Raw genomic sequence first — 9391 nt, forward strand, 5'->3', positions numbered from 1 at the left:
ATCTTATAATAAAAAAATTAAAAATTTATTTATAAGAAATACATGCAACAATAAAGGTACAATTAAGTGAAGCTTAAGAACAACAAAAGATCAAAGTAGATGTCTATTACAAGGAACAACCTCAATTCTATGGTAGCAATAAAATATGATTAATCTATCATAATATCAAGTATTATTTGACTTTATAATAAGTTATAAATTACTATAGACTTCGACAGTTTCTTATTTATAAACAAATCAATTTAATTGTATTTTAATTAGACCTATTAGAGTCTATAAAATTCTATCTTATATTTTATGTATTTTTTAAGCCATAAAACACAATAAATATATTGTGAAGAAGATAAATGCCACTTCTTCTTGTAGAAGTTAATAATAATAAAAATATTTGATGTAAAAAAGTCTTATATTCTAGGCAATGCCAAAATATAATAAAATATCTTATACATTGATACAAATATAATATTAGTAAATATACATGGAAGTAACAAAAAAATCTTTAAAATATAATAAATAAAGTTGATACTTTTCATTGACAACATCCATTAAAATGAAGATGAAGAGTCAAACAATTCTTTGTTATATAGTAAAATATATTCTATAAAGATTATATTTTATCTTTATTATGAACATCTAATAAGAAGATTCTAAAGATATTCCATTAAGTTCTAAAATATTCTAAAATATTCTTAAAATATTCTAACAAGTTCTAGAAATTCCTAAGAGAATTAAAGAAGTTAGCCAAAAAACTTCTTAAGGTTGCTTCATCTTCAAGCAACATAAAAACTTCTTAAGGAACTTCCTATAGTTGCTTCATCTTCAAACAAAGTGGAAACTTCTTAAAAAGCTTCTTAATATCTAGTATATATAAGAGTCAAGGCTAAGAGGATCCTTAGTCTCAACAATACATCTCTTGGAGTTCTAACTTACCTTTCTTGGTGTTGATCTTATATTTATCTAGTTAATTAAGTTCTTATTAGTTTTTTTGTTAAAACTCTTCTATTCAACTCCTTATTTGGTCTCCTATATAATGTATTTGTGGCAATCTTCTATCATTATTTGTGATTTTTTTATATTTGTATTGTTAAAGAATTGAAGAATCAATAACCAATAAATAGAATTCAAGAATTATTATTTGTTAAGTTATCAGACAATGTATTAAAATTGATTAGTCTTTAAGACAATCTAATAGACATTAAGATCTTTAAGAACTAAATATTTTTTCTTAAATAAATGAAAAAATATAATATGTTTGATATCATGACGTTTGAAGAGTCTTTTAATATTTAGTGATATTAATAGATGTAGACACTACTTTTAATGATATTTTAAATATATTTTTTGAAGCAAGTAATAAAGGCCTCAATAATAATAAAATTATAGGGTCATCTTCTCTCTTTAGTATGGAATACTATTAATAATTAAAATAACCTATCGACCAGGTTTATCACTTACTTTAGATATTCACTACATATCATACATGTTTGTCACTTGTTATATAAATTGTCCATATAACTACATATTAGAAACTTGTCTTGCAATTTAGACATGTGTCTTACAAATTAGACACATATCAAATGATATATAAAAGATCACTACATAGTTTCTTAATTGAATAGTATGTATAGAAGCAAAAGTGATGTCTTTTTTATTTTTGCCAATGCCTTTATTGTGTTTTTGCCTTGGTTCAAGAATCTCTAATCTCTTTTTATTTTACAATAGTTATTATAGTTTCTATCTTTTATCTATCTTTGATTTATCTACTTTTTATCCTTAACTCTCACAAGAATGTTTTAATTCTTTTGACTTTTATTATGATTTATGTCATTGACACAATTTGATTTTAATAAAAAAAAATAGTGTCTAATTAAAAATCTACATTAGGATGCAAATAGAAACATTTGAATTATTAAATATTTTAAAATTTTATTTTATTATTTTAAAGACTCATTATTATATTTTTGTAGGATAATCAATATGAATAAATAAAGATTGGCAAAGTTATGTTTTGCAAATTATAATTTGGCTTTAAAAAAATTATTTTTAATATTTTAATTGGCAACAATGATATTTTGAATTAGGATGATAATTTTGTATTTTGAGAATTGTATATGTATTTGCATTGGCTAAATTTTTTATTGTTGGGAATAAAAAAAAGAAGATAAAACAAATAAACAATTCAAAATAATTATACTAAAATCTTTGTTTTAAAAACATTTCTTTTGGATTTTATTTTTTTTTATATATATATATATATATATATATATGAGAATGTTATATAAACCCATACTTTTACTAAATAGATCCACCTTTGATAAAGAATATGGTAATCATGATAAATATAATTGGTTTTTATTGGTTGCATGGTTTTTATTGGTTGTAAATCCAATAGTGGGAGAATGAATCTAGAGGTTGTTATTTTTTTTCATGGTGATTAGGATGGGTGGATCAATTTAGTAAAAACTTTGGTTTATTTAAAATTCTTTTATATATATATATATATATATGTAGTGTTTAGATTTGCCAATGAGAGGGCATGTCTGTGTTGTTTAGTCTCTCATATGAACCCTATCCATCACAACCAAATGGCTCTAACTTGTCACCATCTTGAAAAATGTGAAAAAGGGAGAAAATATAAAAATGGGGTTGCATTCTTTGAAATGTGTGGATATACATACATACATACGGTTTAAATAATTTTTGATTTTCTGTATTTTCATCCTGAAGTGAGGTTTGGTACTGAGACAATCAATGTGAGGGTTCTATGTAAGTGAGTGAGTGTCAACAGGTCCATGGCATCAGGCAGATTGAGGGGAATGAGTTGTCCTTGTCTGGACATATCAGTCCTTGCCTGGACATAGACAATTCAGGACAAGTTACTATTTGTTTGCTCCATTTATTTTTTTTACACTGACATGCTTCGTACTCAATTGGAAAGATATCCATCTCAAATACTGATGACAACAAAACTGCAGAATACAACTCATTTCTCTTGTGTAGGTTCAAGAGCATTGTCCTTCACAAATTTTGGGGAGGGGGCACAAGTACGAAACAACTGCCACCCAGAACCTGTGAATAGGCTCAAGTCATGCAGTCCCAAGATTTTATATTATCTGATGGTAGTTAGGGCAGGGTTTGTGAAGAGGGAGATTGTTGATACAACTGTTGGAGTTTGGAGCCTCAACTAAATTGCTCTAATGGACTACTCCCTTTCCATTGAGTCAGGGTTTGGCATCTAGGCACCTTTGTGTTGAAAAAAGCAAACACAGACATGAGGTCGAAAGTCATAAAAGTTTGTACCTTGAGCGAGAATATAGTGGAAGATAAACTTGGAATAGTTTTCGGTATTTGTATTCCGTATTCTTTATATTAACCTCAACTTCGTGCAAAAGCTAAAAGCCTACTTTCACAGCGGGAAATGCTGGGTACATGCTGTTTGACTTGTTGCTGAAAATCCCGTGTCCAGGTTTAGGGTTTAGAGTGCCCCCTTGGACTAGGAGTGAAGCAACTACTGTGCAATCAAGTCAAGGTCTTAATCCTGCTTGCTTCTCTGCAACCAGTCAAGTGCGATGAGCATTGAATCATTCTGAGATGCGTCAGACTATATATATTTTTATATTTATATTTGTAAGTAGTACTTTCTGTGCAATGGGTACAAATTGGCAAGTTGCATCATGTAAGCGAGTGAGTGACTGAGCCAATCTATTCGCAGAAGCCACCAAATTAGTCTCTTGTTTTCTGCATACATTATTTGCATACAAATCCGAATAGGGTTTCAGCGAAGTGGTGCAAAGAGAGCCATTAGGGTTGGGATATAAAGGTGGTGCCTCTCAAAACGAAGGTCAGAGTTGATGAATTTTGTCCGCTGTTCCTCACCTGCCGACTTTGTGGAAACAATGCTTGTGATTGCTTAATGATCAGCATTTTTGGGGAGTGAGTTTTATCCCGTGAAGAAGCACAATTCCTTCTTATTAATTCGTTTCAGTTTGTTGCTTTTATCCTATTTTTTCGCTTGTATTTATGGTGGTTGATGTTTTGTGTTGTCCTAGTGCTGTTGTCTCTTCAAATAAAAACCCGGCCCATGTCTGAAGATTCAGAGCCTTCCATCTCCGAGGAGCCCCTTTTTCCCAGACACAGGACATGCATGATCGCACAGGTGGCAGTAGTTTTTGCAGTTCTAGAAGCCAGCTTCTGCAGGATCACAGCTCTATGTTAAAAAATTTATGGGTTTTTATGTGTGGATGCATGGTGCCTATCTAATGACCAATTGCGATAAATTAGCATCTAATTGATGAGTGGACTTGGGCTGTCCCATGGGGTACTGTGCATGTTTCTGTAGGGTGCTTTCCTGCCTAAGGACATTATCTATATAAGTGGTGCTCCAGCTAGGCCTCAGCAGCAGCAGAAGAAATGGTGCTTTTTCACTCTGCAGCCCTAAACCATGGTATGTCTTGCATTGCACGTACAATGAAGCCAGAATTTGGCAGAAACACACTGCAAGCGATCCTACAGTTCAAGCTGTGAATATTTTGCTTTTTGGTTTTCATTTTTTCATTTTATTTAAGATTTGTGTGATGGTTCAGGAGTCTTCAAAAGCTTCAGAAATTACTGCAGGATTTCAACAATTCTTTAGTTACACCACATCAAATTCCTTTGCATTGGAGATGCTATTCTAAGCACTATGTGCAAGAGGTCACTGGGGACACAATTCAAAGGCATCACACATGTCTGAACATAGGTGCAAAAAATGCACCAAGACAAAGCCAGTCGATGAATCCTTGACGACTCGCCTCACCGGATGTTGAATAGTTCCACCAAAAGAAAAAGAAAAAACCATGTGAAAAGAAGACACATGCAGAGAATAACTATGCAGAATGTGAGGCTTCTGAGATAAAATTGCTGGAGACAACCGTTGATCCAGCAGTCCTCATGTACAGCTGCTTAGACACAAAAAAAAAGTTGCAACAATGCAGAAAACAGGTGGCGAAACCGCGTGTCTCTCTTTAATTGGTATCCCTTAACTGCTCAGTTTCACAACCCTCATGGCTCCGCCCAAAGCTTGATTGATTGTTTGTTTGTTGGTGGCTTGTTGTGTGCAAGCAATGTTCTCGAAGGGTGTGCCATCTGCTTGGCGAATACGTCTCTTAAGCTCTCTCTTTCTCACACACATACACTCTCTCCTGCTGACTCACAATCTTATCCCAAAGCTCTCATGTGCGTCATGAAGCAGCAATCCAGTAATTCTGCAGCCGCATCCATTCTCTACAAGATTCTTTTTCTTTTTCTTTTGTTAGTCTTTAAATGAGTCCCATCTCTTGTGGGTCATACCACTTCAAAGTTTACAGACTATCAGTCATCTACATACTCAAAATGTGGCTATACTCACAATGCAGAAAAAAGAAAAAAGAAAACAAATTAAGAGGAAAACGCATGAAGCTATCACCTCGCCGAAAAAAGTATTCGAGGTTTGACTGGAGTGAAGGATTGAACAAGAGCCCGGCAGTGGTGGTGGTTGCGAAGCTGCAACCTCTCATCATACAACTGCTACATTTCCCTGGGAAAGTGGATCACCAGTTTCCTTGGGGGTAACGCAGCCGAGAGATCGAGATCCCAATCCTAGGTATATCAAATCACAGACTTCGCAAATCACGTAAACGGCGAGGCGTACACTGCTTGAATCGACTTTTGACCGCCTTTTTCGGTGATCATTATTTTTTCCACCATTCCTCTGTTTTTTTCTGCCACTGGCGACGGATGTGACAGAAAGGAGCAGAAAACACTTCACCCGCACGGCACCCTCACAACACCGATGTGGGTCCTTCTCTATTGCGCTCTATGTGCAAACAATCGCGGTTGTCGAAATAACGCCGCGCCCGTTGTTTAAAAAAAATCCATTGGGTATGGGGCGAAATGGAGGAGGATTTTCACCATCGTCCAATGTTTTCGTCGCGACTTCCAAGACGTTGTGCGAAATATGTTACGGAATTTTGTGAGGGTGTGTTTTTCGCTTTTGTGTGTGAGTGCTGTGATAGCGTTCGAAAAGTGCTTTTGATGATCTGAATATGATTCAAATTTATTGGAATCCTGTTGTGCTCGTAGTTTAAATAAACAGTTGACAATAACCACTCAAAGTCTACTGTTCCGATTCGAAACAAATATTTTCAGTGTTTCACAAATATGCCTAAATCATTATTTAAGGGGGGAAAAAAAAATTGAAGACAAATCTCAAATACGTTACAAATTTTGTAACCCCACTGATTTGTAAGCCAGTCCTTTAGGTTAAGTTTCCATCGGACTTCAGTCTGTTTTCCTTGTTTGCGAAGCTATTGCATCACAAGCTTAGTTAGTATTCTTATTCATTTCCCCCTCATTCCCCTCCTTCTTCAACTGCTGGTAGCAATTTGATCTAGGCCTCACGCCCAAGGTACACTGTAAAAAACTATTCAACGTCTGGTGAGAATTCCAGGAGCGTTGAGAATAAACCTTCCTGAAAGATAGGGTTAACATGTGTCATTTCCGTGTCCATGATCGATGATATTCAGGAGGGGATGTGCGAAGCATATACGAGACTACGATCACAAGCAGGCACTGTAGCAATGTGAGGAGGGGATCCACACACTTTCAACATCCAACCACGCCCCTGCCATATTCCGGAAGCTGGTGGATGTGCAGATGACAGTATTACAACCCAAAGCAACAATCGTGACATTGATGTTGCAGAGATTCGCACTGCATCCTTGAAATTTGTCTACAGTGATAGCTCCTCCGATCGATCATCACTCGTGACTCCCACGACATTGATGGCGCAATCAGGTGGTGGTGTTGTGAACTCCACATCTGCAGGAACGTTTCTTTTAATCTTGCCTGGGCAAGCGAGGAAAGAGCTAAACTCTTACTTGGAACCATCAGAATAGAGATGCAGAGCGGCAGAATTTGTCACAGAACGATGTTTACTATTCTTTCAGGACAACATCAAACCACCAACAAAAACCCAGTATAATTTTGTTAGCCTCCTGCACCTTCGTCACTCTCCAGTTGAAAGTTCCTAATATTCTTACCAGACTTCATCACCGAATCAATCCACGTGTGCAGGCAGAGGCATCTATGATTAGTGGGGCTCCTTGAAAACCGTCCTCTACTCGCATGCCTGGATTTGGAAAACTGCTAAAACCAGTTGTTTTTTTCCATCAATCGCCTCACATGGTCCATAAATTCTTGCCATACATCAGGAAAATAAACTATTTCAAATATCCTCGACGACTTCAATGGTCAGTTTACCAAAGGATAGTGTCACCAAACACGTATCAAACACGTCATTGATTCCACAGGGTCTAACACAGTCAATCCCTGGGTCAGTTTACCATCCCATGCAAAGCACATCGCCTGAGCTTTGAGTCTTCATTTTTGTCTTCTGCGAAATGGCCGCTTTCCTCAGTATTGTCAGACCTGAAGTCGATGAATTCAAGGAGGGGTGAATGTCCAAGCACCTCCGCGTTTCATCGATCGTCTTCGGTCCTCTCTGTGCCTGCAAATGTTGACGTAATTTCTCGACCTTACTTTCAACACAACTCTTTACTTCTTGTGCCAATTCTGATGCTTCCATCCTTAGGAGCATTTTCTTCAATATTGTTGGCTACCAAACATGGAAGGAAACTTTCAGAGCAACGATAACAATAGGTCATAGAGTATCTCAATTTCATCACGCAGTCACGAAGTAACAAATTTAGCGTCCTTACTACTTTCGGCCAGCTAAAGAAGGTTCAATAAAGCCCTCTGATGGGTGCACCAATAACACGATAAACAGCAGCTCTAAACCCGAGCTTCTGTTTCCACAAAACCTTAACAAGGTATAGTCTCGGTGCACTGTATGTAAGCAATTGAGCATGTAGATCTCTCTTACACCCATTCAAAACCACACTCTACGAGACAAAGCATGACATTAATTCAATACCATTCACCCTTTCGAGGCCCTTCAATCACGTATAAAAGTCTACAATTGCATGGTTGATCCAATGTCGTCTGGACCTCAAAAAAAAGTTCGACTTATAACATTTGAAAGTATTACCAACTCCTAGACGGGGGACTAAAATTCAAACTATCCACTCAAAGCTAGAACCAACACAAATATTTGAAAAAAAAATTAAAAAATGAAACACGCCCGCTTCATTGCATTCAAAACATCGATAATACATTTTCTATAAAAGAGTCTCCATTAACCAAATGAAAGCAAAACAATGACCAGAACACACGGTTAAAGACAGTAGAACAATCTGCTGATCCATGGCAGATCGAGGTAGTCCACCAAGATAATCAAATCCCGAGATAGTCCACCAACTCGCTCACCAACGCCGGCCACGTTGAAGCATCACAGAAAGACGCACGAACCCGATTCCCCTTTTTTGCTTGAAATGGAGAGTCAAGGTTTGGAAGCTTCGGTGTCGGATGGGTCGCTGCCCATCAACACCAACACCATCTCCGCACCGATCAAAACCGCAAAACCCATCTGTGATTGTGATGCAACTCGAAAAAACGAACGGCAGGAAAAATATCAATTTCAGCTGCTGGTGCTGCTGCTTCGTGTTCGTCGCGGCGCTGCATTGACGCAGTGAGGGTCACGCAAATGGCTTTCTCTCTCCCTCACACGGCATCATCATTGTGTCTCAACCCGCAAGGGAGCACGAAACAAGGAAGCTATTCCATGAAGCCTGGTCTTGTGAGATCAGGGAGAGGGCGAGAGGGAGAGACCTTGAGCTTGAGGGCGAAGGAAGCGCCGCAACATGCAAAATCCAGCTCTCTCGCCATCGCTGCGAGAGTTTCGCCACCACTGAGCAGCATCCTGCGTCTTTTTTCTTACTTTTCGTCTTTCTTTTTACTTTTTAAAATATCTATAATATATATACAGAGAGGGGAATGTTAAATAGACCCAAGCTTGTACTAAATTGCCCCACTCATCATGATTTTTTTTTACCTATAGATTCTTTTTTCTACTACTAGATCCAAAACCAATGTAAATCAACCACATTCATAATGATTACCATATTCTTCATCATGGATATGTTGATTTAGTAAAAAAATGGGTCTATTTAACATTCCCTTGCATATATATATATATATATAGTGTTCTTTTTTTCCTTTCTATTTTTTATTTTTTATTTTGTATGTGATGCATACAAGGGGTTGACTTGATTTTTAAGTTAATGGAGGTAATCAAAGGGATAAGACACTTTAGGTATAAGATTTGATTGGAGGTAGACATAGCAAGCAACAGACCCAAGCAATTGATGGATTTTTCTATGTTCTTTTTAAAAAAATTTATCAATTTTTTTGTCATTTAATTTTTTTTCTATTTTCTATTTAATTTTTTAAATTTTAATTTAAATATTTAGATTAT

The 9391-nt window shown here is 36.2% G+C and overlaps 2 long non-coding RNA genes across 6 annotated transcripts; one reads left to right on the plus strand and one right to left on the minus strand.

Annotated features, from left to right (window-relative positions):
* Nucleotides 1-2493: 2493 nt before the first annotated feature.
* LOC149987806 (uncharacterized) lies at nt 2494-7218 on the plus strand. 5 transcript variants are annotated; one of them, XR_016506248.1, is made up of 4 exons: nt 2494-3933; nt 4050-4156; nt 4340-4444; nt 4584-5010. It is a non-coding gene; the product is annotated as an uncharacterized LOC149987806 (long non-coding RNA). The 5 variants fall into 5 exon arrangements; XR_016506249.1 differs by having other exon boundaries at nt 2494-3841; XR_016506250.1 differs by having other exon boundaries at nt 2494-3627.
* Nucleotides 6189-9110, minus strand: LOC112291138 (uncharacterized). Its single transcript, XR_002972353.3, has 2 exons — nt 7059-9110; nt 6189-6837 (listed from the first exon to the last, which is right to left on the minus strand). It is a non-coding gene; the product is annotated as an uncharacterized LOC112291138 (long non-coding RNA).
* Between the last annotated feature and the right edge of the window lie 281 nt (nt 9111-9391).

This window comes from Physcomitrium patens, chromosome 14 (assembly GCF_059467195.1).
Source record: "Physcomitrium patens ecotype Gransden chromosome 14, ASM5946719v1, whole genome shotgun sequence".
NCBI lineage: Eukaryota > Viridiplantae > Streptophyta > Bryopsida > Funariales > Funariaceae > Physcomitrium > Physcomitrium patens.